Source organism: Gorilla gorilla, chromosome 1, assembly GCF_029281585.2.
Source record: "Gorilla gorilla gorilla isolate KB3781 chromosome 1, NHGRI_mGorGor1-v2.1_pri, whole genome shotgun sequence".
NCBI classification, from domain to species: domain Eukaryota; kingdom Metazoa; phylum Chordata; class Mammalia; order Primates; family Hominidae; genus Gorilla; species Gorilla gorilla.
In genome coordinates this window covers 211,035,416-211,051,456 of record NC_073224.2, presented here as the reverse complement: position 1 = coordinate 211,051,456, position 16,041 = coordinate 211,035,416, and the positions used below count along the sequence as shown (strand labels likewise).

The 16,041-nt window shown below is 45.8% G+C and overlaps 1 protein-coding gene across 50 annotated transcripts in view; it reads left to right on the top strand.

Moving 5' to 3' along the window:
- EPB41 (erythrocyte membrane protein band 4.1) overlaps positions 1-16,041 on the top strand; it is a 233,172-nt gene that overhangs the window by 19,125 nt on the left and 198,006 nt on the right. For 24 of the 50 annotated variants that reach the window (XM_019013826.4, XM_055389732.2, XM_055389693.2 and 21 more), the window contains exon 1: positions 8,538-8,800. The exons of 25 other annotated variants lie outside the window; for them this stretch is intronic. The gene's annotated coding sequence lies outside the window, so the exon portion shown is untranslated. Of the gene's footprint in view, positions 1-8,531; positions 8,801-16,041 lie in introns of those variants that run through there. One more of the 50 variants, XM_019013824.4, reaches the window with a different exon arrangement.

Genomic DNA, 16,041 nt, shown 5'->3' with positions numbered 1-16,041 from the left:
TTGGCCAGGCTGGTCTCGAACTCCTGGCCTCAACTGATCCACCTGCCTCGGCCTCCCAAAGTGTTGGGACTATAGGCGTGAGCCACTGTGCGTGGCCCCAATTTCTCAATTTCTTCCCCACTAAAGTGCTCCCAGTCACCGGAAGTCTTGGAAACTGAGGTTAGTCAAATGCTGGCTGGCCGGCTCAGAACCTGTCCTATAGTAGCAGCTTTGGAGGGTCTTGGAGCAAGTCAAACCTGGCAATTTCTGTGCCCCCAATACCCCTGCTTCCTTATATCTCCCCTTCTGCCCTGTCCCTCTGTCAAGTGAGGGTTGGACCAGGCTGACTTTACCAGTTTTAGAAGACTGTCAGCTAGTAGGTGGCACAGAGCCTGTTTCTTGGAAAACCCTCTACGCCTTGAGGGTTCCCTCCCCTAGTAAGAGAGAATTAGTGGGTTAAGGCTGAGTGAGCTGAGGCTTTGCTGGATCAGGGTCATTAGGCTCATTCCAGCTGGTAAGAGAATAGGGTTGGAGAGGGTCATGGGAGGCCAGATCAGTGGGTCTCTCCCTGAATGTCCCAGGGCTATTATCAGAAGTAGTCAGGACAACCTTTCCCTGAGGTCTTGGGACAGATATTAATATTACTCATTCACATCATTTCCAAAGTACTTTCCTGAGAGTGATATGAAAGCAGTACGTAGTAGAGGACAGTGGCATCAGACAGACCTAGTTTAAGCTGCGATGTTAGGCAAATCACCTAACTTTTCTTTTTTTTTCTTTTTTTTTTTTTGAGACGGAGTCTCGCTCTGTTGCCCAGGCTGGAGTGCAGTAGTGCGATCTCAGCTCACTGCAAGCTCCGCCTCCTGGGTTCACGCCATTCTCCTGCCTCAGCCTCCTGAGTAGGTACCTGGGACTACAGGCACCTGCCACCACGCCCAGCTAATTTTTTTGTATTTTCTTTAGAGACGGGGTTTCACCATGTCAGCCAGGATGGTCTCAATCTCCTGACCTCATGATCTGCCTGCCTCTGCCTCCCAAAGTGCTGGGATTACAGGCGTGAGCCACCATGCCTGGCCTTTTTTTTTTTTTTTTGAGATGGAGTCTCGCTCTTGTCACCCAGGCAGGAGTACAGTGGTGTGATCTTGGCTCACTGCAACGTCCGCCTCCTGGGTTCAAGCGATTCTTGTTACTCAGCCTCCCAAGTAGCTGGGATTACAGGTGCCCGCGACCACACCCGGCTGATATTTGTATTTTTAGTAGAGACATGGTTTCCCCATGTTGGTCATGGGCTGGTCTCGAACTCCCTACCTCAGGTGATCCACCTGCCTCGGCCTCCCAAAGTGCTGGGATTACAGGCATGAGCCACTGCACCTGGCCTTCTTTTTTTTTCAATAGAGATGGGGTCTCACCATTACCCAGACTGGTCTCAAACTCCTGGGCTCAAGTGATCCTCCTCCCTCAGCCTCCCAAAGCGCTGGGATTACATTACCCCTATGCATTGGGGTTGCTGTGCAGACATGCCAAGAAACAAGGGCCAGAGGGAAGAAGATTGAAATTGTAAAAGTGGACCTGGTGGATGGTTGTTAAGGCATTCCTTGACAACAAGTGAGCCACTGTGCCTGGCCTTTTTTTTCTTTTTTGAGACAGGGTCTTGCTCTGTCACAAAGTGATGAAGTGTGGTAGTGCGATCATGGCTCACTGCAACCTAGACCTCCCAGGCTCCAGTGATCCTCCCATCTCACTCTCTCGAGTAGCTGGGACCACAGGCAGGTGCCACCATGCTTGGCTATTGTTTTTTTTTCCTAGACTCCAAAGCTAGTGCCAGATTGGCTGATTTTTTAAAAATTTTATTTTTTTTTTGTAGAGATGAGGTCTCACTATGTTGCCTAGACTGATCTCGAACTCCTGGCCTCAAGCAATCCTCCAACCCTGGCCTCCCAAAGTGTTGGGATTATAGGTGTGAGCCCCTGCACAGCCCCTAATTCATCTAAGCTGTAGTTTCTTCAACTGTACTTGAGGCTAATAATATTGCCTAAGTATTACTGTTAAGAAGTTAAATGCAATAATGCTTAAAAAGTACTTACTGTGTGCCTGGCACATAGTAAATACCTCATAAATCTAGTTGTTATGGCTGGGCACGGTGGCTCACGCCTGTAATCCTAGCACTTTGGGAGGCCGAGGTGGGCGGATCACCTGAGGTCAGGAGTTCGAAACCAGCCTGGCCAAGATAGAGAAGCCCCGTCTCTACGAAACACATGAAAATTAGCTGGGTGTGACGGCGGGTGCCTGTAATCCCAGCTGCTCGGGAGGCTGAGGCAGGAGAATCACTTGAACCTGGCAGGCAGAGGCTGTGGCAAGCCGAGATTGTGCCACTGCACTGCAGCCTGGGTTACAGGGCGAGATTCTGTCTCAAAAAAAAAAAAGTAGTTATTATTATTATTATTATTATTATTATTATTATTATTTGAGATAGAGTCTTGCCCTGTTGCCCAAGCTGGAGTGCAGTGGCGTGATCTCGTCTCGCTGCAACCTCTGCCTCCTGAGTTCAAGCCATTCTCCTGTCTCAGCCTCCTGAGCAGCTGGGATTACAGGCGTGTGCCACCACGCCTGGCTAATTTTCATATTTTTAGTAGAGACAGGGTTTCACCATGTTGGTCAGGCTGGTCTCACACTCCTGACCTCGTGATCCACCCGCCTCGGCCTCCCAAAGTGCTGGGATTACAGGCGTGAGCCACTGTGCCCGGCCCAAGTATCATTTTTAAGAGAGAAAAATGGGAAACAAACTCAATGTCCAATAGTAGGATTAACTAAATTATGATATATCCGCTTGCTAGCATTGTTAAAAATTATGATACAAATGTTCACAACATATTGTTAAATGAAAAAAGTCAGTTTTAGGCTGGGCCTGGTGGCTCATGCCTGTAATCCCAGCACTTTGGGAGGCCGAGGCAGGCGGATCACCAGAGGTCAGGAGTTCAATACTAGCCTATCCCACATGTCTCTACTAAAAATACAAAAAAAAAAATTAGCTGGGCGTGGTGGCGGGCACCTGTAATCCCAGCTACTTTGGAGGCTGAGGCAGGAGAATCTCTTGATTCTGGAAGGCAGAGGTTGCAGTGAGCCAAGACTGGGCCATTGCACTCATCCTGGGCTATGGAGTAAGACTCCGTCTCAAAAAAAAAAAAAAAAAAAAAGTCAGTCCTAAAATAATATGGTCTAAATTTTTAAAAAGCGTTAGGTTGAGACATATGAAATTGTTCACATTTGATCATTTTTAACCTATAAAATCAGCAATTTCATATGACTTAATATATGTACACTGAAAAGTACACAAATAAGAAGCTAGGTACAGTGGCCTGTGCTTGTAATCCAGCTACTTGGGAGGATGAGGTGGGAGGTTTGCTTGAGCCCATGAGTTCAAAGCTACAGTGAGTTATAATTGCACAGCTGCACTCCAGCCTGGGCAACGGAGTGAGACCCTATCTCTTGAAAAAATAAATAAAAAATAAAATAAATAAAAAAATAAAAATAAGGCCGGGTGCAGTGGCTCACGCTTGTAATCCCAGCACTCTGTGAGGCCAAGGTGGGAGGATTGCTTGAGCCCAGGAGTTCAAGACTAGTCTCCACAACATAGGGAGACCTCATCTCTACCAACAATAAAATAAAAAATTTTCTGGGTGTGGTGGCATATACCTATAGTCCCAGCTACTCAGGAGGCTGAGGAGGCAGGATTGCTGGAGCTCAGGGAAAGGCTGCTGTGAGCCATGATTATGCTACTGTACTCCAGCTTGGGTGACAGAGTGAGATCTTGTCTCAAAAATAGAGAAATACAATAGATAGATAGATAGATAGTATACATAAGGGTGGGTGTGGTGTCTCATGCTTGAGACCAGGAGTTCGAGACCAGTGTGGGTAACACTATGAGACCCTGTCTGTACCAAAAAATTAAAAAATTTGGTGGACTTGATGGCATGCCCCAAATGCCATCCCAGCTACCTGGGAGGCTGAGGTGGGAGGATCGCATCACTTGAGCCCAGGAGGTCGAGGCTGCAGTGAGCTGTGGTCATGCTACTGTACACCAGCCTGGGCAACAGAGTGAGACCATTGTCTAAAAAAAAAAAAAAAAAAAAAAAGTGTACGTATAAGAAAAGGTACTAAAATATTGATGGTAGTTATTTTTGACTGGTGGCTTTATAGTGACTTACATTTTTTCTTGTGTTTCTAAATTTTCTATGAACAATTCAAGTACTACTAGTAAAAATAATCCCCATCCCACTGTATGAATGGTAATTCCCATCCCATTATAGCCTGTTTGATTTATCATTTGTGTTTACAAGTCTAAAATAACTGTGATTTTTTTATCCTGCCATAGGCAGGATGGCAAGCACTACTCTTCATATACTTTTGGTACCAGCATCAGTTTTCATTCAACAGTACTGTTCAGAACACTTTGTTGGTGGGCCCAGCTTTTCAAAACCCTCTTCAATCTCTTGCCACCCTCCACAACAGACACAGGGCTTCAGGCCAGCTGTGTCCCTAATCCGCCCACGTCCCAGATTTGGGTATGGTTTCCCCGCCCCTCCCCGCTTTCTTCCAATCTCATCTCTACCAGGTCATCTGAGGCCTCATCTACACTCTCTGGCCTTCCCCACTGGTCACCACCTAATTTCACCATCTAATTCCACCCTCTTATGTGCAGCTGGTGTTTGCTTTTGCTTGGGCTCAGTTTGCAGTGGGGAAGGATTAAGACCCTTTCACGCTGTCTTTTTTTTTCTTTTTCTCTTCTGCTTACTGCCCTTGACTGCTCCAGGGGCTAACAGGCAGCTGGCGGGGCCTGTATTCCCTAGGAAGGAACACAAGGGGTAGGGGGTGGGGAGGTAATGGTGGGCTCAGCTGGCAGGCGAGATAGAGATGGCCCTTAGGGACCCCATCCTGGGGCTTGGGGCATAGCACAGCTGCCACCCAGATGTGAGCATGGAGCAGAGCTGTTTCTGCCTTGGAAATTAGCCTCAGAGACGGTGCTTGGGACCTTTACCCTTGGTACCTGATGGCAGTCTCTGCAGGGTGAGCTGGGACTGGATACCTGGTTTGCAGAAGTCTGAGAGGGCAGATGGGCCCAGGAGTAAAGGTAGTTTTTCCACCTTTCATATTAGGCATTACTTATACCCCCACATCTTCCTATGTGATAGGCCTGGCAACACTCAGAGATTGGGCACTTAGCCTAACAAGTGAAGATGTGTGTCTAAAATAACAAAAATTCCTCATGTGTGGATAGTACTTTACAGTTTACAAAGCCCTTTCATCTCCAGGCTAAGAATTAAAAGCCAGCACTGGAATTCAGGTCTTTCAGATTCTAAAGCCTGAGTCAATGGATTATGGTGTGTTATTGCATGGCACTCTGAATTTCAGAGTAGTTCATACCTGCCTTGTGTCTAGCCTTTTGCTGTTAGCCTGAGACCTCTACTTATTTGCAGAGTAATGATTATTAAATGCTACATATTCTTTGCATCCAATTAGATGTGCCATTGGCTAGCACTTCGTGGCATAGAGAATACTGGGCTTTCATGAATCTGAATTTGCTGGATAACTTGGTGGTGGTAGAGATGGTAAACCACTGGTAATTGGTCTTCTATACTCATCCTTCAAGGTACCAGATTTTCCTGTCTGATTGGTGAAGGAAGCCTGAGGCACAGAGGTGGTAGGACTAGAACTCTGAATAAAAAGCACAGCTGAACCTGAGGACTTGAGGCAGGAGACCAGAGTATTTAAGAACAGGTGCGGCCAGGCATGGTGGCTCATGCCTGTAATCCCAGCACTTTGGGATGCTGAGGTGGGTGGATCACCTGAGGCTGGGGGTTCGAGACCAGCCTGACCAACATGGAGAAACCCCGTCTCTATTAACAATACAAAATTAGCCAGGCGTGGTGGCACATGCCTGTAATCCCAGCTACTCACGAGGCTGAGGCAGGAGAATCGCTTGAACCTGGGAGGCAGAGGTTGCAGTGAGGTGAGCCGAGATCGTGCCATTGCACTCCAGCCTGGGCAAAAAGAGCGAAACTCCTTCTCAAAAAAAAACAGGTGCTTCACCCCTCGTACACAGAATGACCCTGGCCAAGTCACCTGACCTCACTAAGACTCAGTTTCCTTATATATAAAATGAGGATGTTCATTAACTCATTCAACAAATATTTATTGAGCGTATACTGTTCTGGGAGATGAATACAGATACACTCCCTGCCTTCCTGAGCTTGCAGTCTAGTGGGTCTAGATTACAGCAATTTATTTGAGAGGCACAATAAATAATAAATATATAGTAGAAAGTCAAGTAGGGTAAGTGCTATGAAGCAAATTAAAGCAGGATAAGGGTGTTTGAGTGGAGGCTGTTTTAGATGGTATAGTCAGGTGGTTTTCAAGGGGTTTTATGATGTTTCAAATGGACAATTTACATAACGTGCTCAGCTCAGTGCTGACAACAATTGCATGCTTAACAAATATATTATTATATTTGCCAGTTCCACACCTCTCAGTCCACATTTTAGTCTCTGAATAGTAATAATAATTAACACACATAGATCTTACTATGAGCTAGGCACTGCTCTAAGTCCTTTACATATTTTAACTCATTTAATTCTTTTTTCCTTTTTCTTTTTTTTGAGATGGAGTCTTGCTCTTGTCACCCAACCTGGAGTTCAACGGCATGATCTCGGCTCTCTGCAACCTCCACCTCCTGGGTTCAAGTGATTCTCCTGCCTCAACCTCCGAGAATAACTGAGATTACAGGCGCCTGCCACCAGGCCCAGCTAAGTTTTGTATTTTTAGTAGAGATGGGGTTTCACCATTTGGCCAGGCTGGTCTCGAACTCCTGACCTCAGGTGATCTGCCTGCCTCAGCCTCCCAAAGTTCTGGGATTACAGGCATGAGCCACCATGCCTGGCCTAATTCTTACAGTAACTCTGTGAGGTGGGAACTATTATTATCCTTCTCCCTCCCCCAACCCTCGTTTTTGTTTTTAGGGATGGAGTCTTGCTCTGTTGCCCAAGCTGGAGTGGAATGGCATGATCCTAGCTCACTGTGGCCTTGAACTCCTGTGCTTGAGCAATCCTCCCACCTCAGCCTCCCACTATAGGTGGGAGTCCCAGCTACTTGGACATATTATCCCCTTTTATGGTGTTGAAAAATGAGGCACGGCCGGGCGCGGTGGCTCAAGCCTGTAATCCCAGCACTTTGGGAGGCCGAGAAGGGCGGATCACGAGGTCACGAGGTCAGGAGATCGAGACTAACACGGTGAAACCCCGTCTCTACTAAAAATACAAAAATTAGCTGGGCGTGGTGGTACACGCCTGTAGTCCCAGCTACTCGGGAGGCTGAGGCAGGAGAATGGCTTGAACCCGGGAGGCAGAGTTTGCAGTGAGCCGAGATTCCGGCACCGCACTCCAGCCTGGTGACAGAGCGAGACTCCGTCTCAAATAAATAAATAAATAAAAGAAAAATGAAAATCAAACCATTAGAAAGGGCTGGAGACTAAGAATTGAACCCAGGCAATCTGTTTCCAGAGGCTGTGCTGGGATTGTGAAGGGGCTGTGATTAGATATCAGGAATGTCTAGCTGGCGTCTACAGACTCTGCTGTCAGATTGCCTGGCTTCTTATCCTGTCAGTTCTAAGTCTCTCTGCTTCAGTTTCCTCATCTCTAAAATAGAACACCAGATCCTATCTTACCTTCTAGGTATCATGCTTAAAACAAAAGCCTTCTTTCTGCACTGTGGGTCCGAAGCCTGTTCACAGACCAGCCTAGCAGGGAGTAGGAAGGGTCAAGGGGTCTCTGACACTTCTGGAAGGAAATAAAGACACACTAAGCAATTGTCAGAGCAACCCTCAGTTCATCTGGAGACCAGACCTCGGAAGCTAGGTCTTTATAATGTTGAGATTGCCAGGGGGGAATTTAGGAGATCCTTAAATGCAGAAGACAGGTTCAGTCTTGGCGTGGTCTCAACACTTAGCTTCCATTTCAGGCCTTACACAGCTGGCACGAGAGGTAAAGTCTCATCGAACGTCAGGGTTGGAAGGGCGCCTAGAGACAGTCAAACTAGTGGATGGGGAAACCGAGGCACAGAGAAGCTGAGTGACTTACCCGAGGTCACTAAGCGTTTAGGGGGAGTCAGTTGGGGTAGCCTGGCTACAACCTCTACGCGAGTTACTTCCCTGAGGCTTCCAAATCTCGGCCTCTTACTTGGAAGGAGGAAAGGACCTCACCGTCCAGGGCTCTAGCTGCCTCATGCCCCACGTGGGTGCTGCGGGATCCCGGAACACCCCGGCTCCAGACCGGGTTCGACTTGCGCGTGCGCACACGCGGCCAGCCCCTTGCCTTTTCCTCTCTCTTTTTCGTTCCCCTCTCCTCTCCTTACCGGCCTAGGGGAGGGGGGAAACAAGGGGAGCTAGAAGTTGGCCTCAGCCAATGGGCGGACGGGCCGCGGGCCCGGCCCCCTCCTTCCCTCCGGCGCGGCCCAATAGAAATTTACTACAATGTTGTGGCGAACTGAGGGGGAGGGGCGCGGGCCGGCGGGCGGGCGGCGGGCCGGGCTGGCTTCGCCTCGCAGAGGGAAGGCGGGAGGACGCGCGCCAGGGCCTCTCGCCTGCTCGCTCGCTCGCTCGCTCGCTCGCTCGCTCCCTCCCTCCTCTGGTGCGTTTAGTCAGTCAGCCAGCAGCAGCCGGCGGGCCCGCGAGCCGCAGAGGGCCCGAGCCTCGGACGCCGGCGCCTCCTCCTGCCATTGTTCGTCGGGCTGCAGCAGTGGCGGGCGCAGGAGCCCGGCCCCGGAGCCACCGGTGAGGCGAGGCGGCGGCGGCGGCGCGGGAGCCGGGGTGGGGGGCGTGGAGCTGTCCCCGTGGGGACGGTCCTGGCGGCCGCGGCGGCGCTGCAGCCTCTTTGTCTGCAACCCCCGACAGGCCCCGGGCCGGGGCGCGGGTTCTCCCGCGGAGGAGCCTCGTGCGCACTCTGGATCTCCAGCCGGGACACGGCGCGAGGAGCGAGGGGCGGGCCAGAGCCGCTGAGGAAAGGGGAAGGGGTTGCGTCGCGGGAGTGTTGGAAAGTTAGGCTTGAGATGTATTTTTGACGAGGGAAAATCGGTCCCCTCGGGTGCGTCAATCACGGTGCGGTGTGCAGGAGCCTCGGGAGGAAACCAAATGCGGAGAATCGCAGGTTTCAGACGGTGAAGGTGTTGCGTGCAGCCGCGGAGCGATTTCTTCCTGGCGAGGGAGCCGGGCTGTCTGCAGAAGTCAGGTGGAATCTGAGGACTGCAGGGAGCCCTGGCAAGACTTCGCAGGCCTTCCCGCCACCGACGCCTGCATCATTGAAAAACACGTTCCCCCTTAGTCTTCTGGGTTCCCAGCGAGCAGAGGGTTAAATCTATTCTCTCAGCGTCGTGACCTCCTTTTTCAGTTCGCGCATCTGTCGGCTTGGAAATCTTCCCCCGTGCTCGCTGGGCTGCTGTACCTGTGGAGAGGCCGGGTCTGGGCTCGCCCTCCGAGATTGACCAGCAGGCCATTATTCCTGGGGAGGTTTTGCCAAAACAGGGTCATGCTCCCCAAGAACAGGCATTCTCTTGAGAGAAAGTGATCTCACGTGAAACAGATTGCTGATGGACTGGTTTCTGGCCACATGATAGCGACTGTCATCCTGTTGTTTCTTTAACTGTACCCTGTACCCTGCCATAAATGACTAGTCTGTGGAGACTTGTTTTTTGGCATGTAGTTGCTCATTAGGAGATAGTTTTTTCTTTTTCCTTTTTTTTTTTCAGATGCTTTTTTTTTTTTTTTTTTGTAGTCTGGGTGATTTCACAGCTGCTATTTTCTTCCCTTCTGTTTTTAGGGAAAATTGCAAGAAATGGTTGTGTCTTGTGTCTTGGATATTATTATAGTGGATTTATACTCTCTTGAGGATGTACTGTAGTCAATGCTGTTGCTCATTGTTGTTTTCTGTATTCTCAGTCCTGGCAAAAATTTTAGTTGGTTTGATGCCTTTAATCAAAAGCAGGATATATAGCCTGTATATGTTTCTTCCCGTCCCAGTTTTGTTAATGTAGCACTAACCCCTACTTTTTATGGAAACTTGATGTACTCTTCATTTTCCTTTTCTGTAAATTGAAAGTGTAATCAGTTATTCGCCAGTTGTAAAATTTTTGGTTTGGGGTGTTATTAATATAATCCATGTAGCGTACATGCTATCTGGCGTACAGTAAGCACTCAATAAATGGCAGATTCAAAAATAGATGTAATAACTGAACACCAGATTGCCTTAGAATCAAAGTAGTTAATTCAGTGTGCTTTCTATAAGAAGCTTATAATTAAGGTAAATATAGATATTATTCATACACCTGGGGAAACAAGTACAGTATATCTTTGGCACTATTAAAAGTGAACTCGGTCGGGCACGGTGGCTCGCGCCTGTAATCCCAGCACTTTGGGAGGCCAAGGCGGGTGGATCACTTGAGGTCAGGAGTTCGAGACTAGCCTGGCCAGCATGGTGAAACCCCATCTGTACTAAAAATGCAAAAAAGTAGCTGGGTGTGGTGGCATGTGCCTGTAATCCCACCTACTCAGTAGGCGGAGGCAGGAGAATCGCTTGAACCTAGGAGGCGGAGGTTGCAGTGAGCCGAGATTGCACCACTGCACTTCAACCTGGGCAACAGAGCAAAACTGTCTCAAAAAAAGGTGAACTCATTGTTGAACATAAGTTCAGAGTGCCAACCTTCTGATTCCTCTGTCTTCTACCAACAAAACTATACATTTTTCCTTGTATGTTTGAATTCAGGCTTAGAAATAAATGTTTTTAATCTGTAGGTTTTACCAAAATTCTCCCAACAATTTTTTTTTTTTTAAACAGGGGCTCATTCTGTCACCCAGGCTGGAGTGCAGTGGCATGATCACGGCTCACTGCAGCCTTAAACTCCTGGGCTCAAGTGATCCTCCTGCCTCAGCCTCCCTAGTAGCTGGGACTATAGGCGTGTGCCCCCATGCTTGGCTAATGTCTTTTTATTTTTTGTAGAGACAGTCTCACTATGTTGCCTAGGGTGGTCTTGAATTCCTGGACTCAAGGGATCCTCCTCCCTGGGTCTCCCAAAGTGCTGGGATTACAGATGTGAGCCACCTCACCCGGCCTCTCCCAACATTTATTAAGTGTTTTATACCAAATGTCTTGTAAGTTCTTATGCAATATGGCTACAATCTACCTTTCCACCTTTATTCTTTGTATTGTGCAACCAAATAGAACTACTCTGTAATAACCCTTGCTTTGCCATCTCTCTCTCTCTCTCTGTGTGTGTGTTTATGTGTGTGTGTGTGTGTGTGTGTGTGTGTGTATTTATTTATTTATTTTGAGATGGAGTCTTACTCTGTCACACAGGCTGGAGTGCAGTGGCATGATCTCAGCTCACTGCAACCTCCACCTCCTGGGTTTAAGCAATTCTCCTGGCTCAGGCTCCCAAGTAGCTGGGATTACAGGCGCTTGCCATCATGCCCACCTAACTTTTGTATTTTTAGTAGAGTTGGGGTTTCACCATGTTGGCCAGGCTGGTCTTGAACTCCTGACCTCAAGTGATCCACCCACCTCGGCCTTCCAAAGTGCTGGGATTACAGGCATGAGCCACCGTGCCTGGCCCTGTATACTTATGTTTTTAGAGACAGGGGTCTTACCTTGTTGCCCAAGCTGGAGGGCAGTGGCATGATCCTGGCTCACTGCCGCCTTGAACTCCTGGGTTCAAATGATTCTTCCACCTGAGCCTCCTGAGCAGCTGCGACTACAGACATGCACCACCATGCCCAGCTTTTTTTTTTTCGTTTTTAAAACACGGGGTCCTGCTATTGTTGCCCAGGCTGGTCTCAAACTCCTGAGCTCAAATGATCGTCTCACCTCTGCTTCCAAAAGTGCTGGGATTACAGACATGAGCCACTGTGCCCAGCTTAGTCTGTATTACAGACATGAGCCACCATGCCTGGTGTGTAATTTTTGGTGTGAATGATAGAGTTTGCTTACATTTTTTTTAATGTAGTAATCCAGTTTCATATTGCTAATCTGATTTCATAACTTTAGAATATCAGTGGCCATCAGAGGCTGAGTTTGGTTCTGAAATCAAGAGGAGCATACATGTAGACCACAGTCTGTTTCCTTGTTATCTAAGATGCAGGACAGCATAAATGTTGCCAGTGTATTTTTGTTTTTCTTGTCTTTTCTGTCTCAGCCTCCCGAGTAGCTGGGACTACAGGCGCACACCACCACGCCCAGCTAAATTTTTGTATTTTTAGTAGAGACGAGGTTTCACCATGTTGGCCAGGATGGTCTCCAATCTCTTGACCTCGTGATCTGCCCACATCCGCCTCCCAAAGTGCTGGGATTACAGGCATGAACCACCACACCCAGCCAATGGCCTGTATTTTTCTGAGTTTCATCAAGTTTGTGTTTGGTTAAATGCATATTCAGATGTGGATTCATTGCTACCTCTATATTTGAATTTTTTCTTTAATTATTTGAACATGGAATCACTTTATTTTGTGAGCTAAACAACAATAATTCCAATAAGTTTTCTTATGAATAACTTTGTTTTTTTCCTCTAAATAAAGCCCCCAAAGATGGCCTCTGAATTAATCAGTTATGGGCCTTATGTGTGTAAAGGATCCAAAATTATTGAAAAGTAATTGCTAGCTAGGTGCAGTGGTTTATGCTTGTAATCCCAGCCCTTTGGAAGGCCGAGGCCCACGGATCACTTGAGCCTTTGAGTTTGAGACCACTGCATTCCAGCCTGGGCAACAGTGAAATTCTGTCTCAAGGAGAAAAAAGAAAAAGTAATTGCTTGATTGCATTTATCATAGCATTTAGTTAGAGGAGAGGAGAGGCAGATGCAAAATGTATGTTATTTTTTGTTGTTCATTTAAGTTTCTTGGTATGTCACTGGTGGCTTTTACTGTGCGTCCTTTTTAAGAGTGGGTTCATGGTATGTTTAGTCAAATGCAATATAACTTACTCTGAAGTGCTCACTGGGTTAGATTAGTATTTTGATTTACTCTGCTGCTATTTAATGAATACATAGAAAGATGAAGAATGCTGTAGCAGTGAGGAGTATTCAGAACTTGGAGGTGTTAGAAAGGAGAACTTTGATATTTTATATTGAGTGCTGATCTCATTTAGAACTACCCACCTTACTGACACTTTGCTTCAAATATTGGTTTTGGGAAAATCCGATTATGATGAAAGTGTGTTTATACTTATTTTGCTGATTTTTTATTTAAATTGAATTGTATCCACTTAAAATATTTGAAAATAAATTGGCTAGCTCTTTGAACTTTGGAGAACAGCAGCCAGTATAATTCAAGGAGTAGCTCGAAGAGACTTTAATATCCCCTACCCTCTAACTTCCTCAGCTTCCCACTAAGTCACCCTAAGTAAACATGCAATCTGGGTAGGAACTGGGAGCTTGATATCCAAATATTCTGTCTCTCCTTCCAGTCAAATTGCTATCCTTAAAAGTCCTTTCTTTCTTTTTTTTTTTTTTTGAGGCAGGGTCTTGCTCTATTGCCCAGGCTGGAATGCAGTCGCATGATCTCGGCTCACTGCAACCTCTGCCTCCCGGGTTCAAGCGATTCTTCCGCCTCAGCCTCCTGAGTAGCTGGGACTACAGGCACGCACGGCTAATTTTTGTATTCTTTGGTAGAAACGGGGTTTCACCATGTTGGCCAGGCTGGTCTTGAACTCCTGATCTCAAGTGATCCATCTGCCTTGGCCTCCGAGAGTGCTGAGATTACAGGCATGAGCCACAGCATCCAGCCCAAAAGTCCTTTCTATATAGAAATTCCAGAGACATTCTGGCGTCATGCTTTTAAATTATTTATTGTTTTATTATTTTTATTATTTTATTATTGCAATTAAGAGCAGTTCTCTTTTTTGCAAGTTATCTCTTATCTCCAAGTTAAATCTATGTGGATTAAACTGTGATTGTTTATTGAATTGCTGCTCTCCCTCTTCCCTAGCTGATGACTCTTTGAGTCAGTTCTACCCAATTAATCTAGGCCCTCAACTCTCAGGGTGATCTCTGCTTGTAGAGATTAAAATTATTTCTAAGCTATGTGGAATAGAGCTTGGGTAAGGTTAAAGAAATTTTGGCAGGGTGGGTAGGAAGGGGCAAGATTATCTGTCTGATGGAATGGATAAGAAATATGACTGTGAGTTTATATTGATTAGATTGGAAGAAGCAATAGATGCTCTATTAAGATTATTTTCTATTATCTAATTCTATATTCAATGTATATCTATAATTCTATTCTGTTATCTAATATCTATTAATAGAGACAGGAACACCTCCATCTTTTTTTGGAAATAGGTGGAAATAATCAAATAAGATTGGATATAATCTGTACTCCTGTAGTTAATTGTTATTTATAGATGCAACCTGATTCCATCCTCCACAAAAGTCACCCTAATGCAGATCAGCTTTTGGTAGGCCCTCTATATGTTTGAATCATAGCACCGGACACAACATAGACTGAGGTTTTGGTACTTTCTACATTAATATTCACTCAGAAAACTTTTACCCATGCATTATATTTGTTATATCTGCATTAAATCATAAAAAAGTTATGATAGAAAAGTTTCAAGTGAGAAACTCCCCGTGATTTAACTATATTAAAGCACAGGATTATTTTATTTTTATTTATGTATTTATTTATTTTTTGAGACAGGGTCTTACTCCTGTCACCCAGGCTGGAGTGCAGTGGTGCGATCATGGCTCATTACAGCCTCAACTTCCCAGGCTCAGGTGATCTTCCCACCTCAGCCTCCCGAGTAGCTGGAGCTACAGGCTCCACACCTGGCTGATTTTTTATATTTTTAGAAACTGGGTTTTGCCATCTTGACCAGGCTGGTCTTGAACTCCTAGGCTCAAGAAATCTGCCTGCCTTGGCCTCCCAAAGTGCTGGGATTACAGGTGTTGAGCCATGGCACCCAGCCTATTTTAATTTTTAAAAATTTATATGGGGAGTCTCTCTATGTTGCTGAGGTTGGTGTTGAACCCCTGGGCTCAAGTGATCCTCCTGTCTCAGCCACCTAAATAGCTGGGACTACAGGTGTGTTCCATCACATCTAGCTAATAGAGTTGTTTTGAATTGGTTAAATTTAAGCCTGCAACCCATAAGTGTAATAGAAATGTATATTTTTGGTGATTTACAAATACATAGTATTAGGCCAAGGTTTAGTTGTGATTGATATACAGCTATTAGTACTTACATATACTCTTAAGTAATCCTATTAAAATCATTTTAACACAATGGGATCTTAATGGCATATCTTTAAACATATCTTCTAAAGAAATGCTGCTTTAACTTAGATGCCAAGCACGTATTTTAATTTACCAATTAGAAGTTCTATATGTATTCAAGTGAAGAGTGTTTCACCTTAATAACACATTTCATACAGATTGTTGAAATTCATCCCATTCCCCCTTCCCTCCCCAGTTTTTGGCCATATGGACACAGGCAGGACTCTCAGGAGTGCCAAGGATTTAAGCCCTCAAATTTTACCTGCCTACCATTTCAGCATGTGATAGGGACACATGGAAGGCAGCTTAAAGTAAAGACTTTAAAAAATTTTTTTTGCTACCACCCACTTGCTGTTTCTTGCCCTTTTCTCTTTTTTTAATGATTCAGAGGATCGACAGTGTTGCCAGCTTACTACCTGCAGTCTTTCCAGTCTTGATGGTATTACGTAATTATATAAACCTTTTGCATGGTATCATATGATATTGTATATTTGTCTTCCTACACATGTGTCTTTAGAGTAATTTCTTTCCATCTGGTGTTGAAAATGAGCTCTTTGTGAGGTTATTTTTAAATCTTCAAGCTTTCTGGCATCCTCAACACTTGAAATAACACAATTGCTTTTGAAGGCAAGAAAATCCACATAGTATACTTTGTGGTTTTTCCAGTGAAAATGTAAATAGTATTTTATTTATGAAATTATATATATATATACATATATATATATATATACACTTTTTTTTTTTTTTTTGAGACAGAGTCTCTCT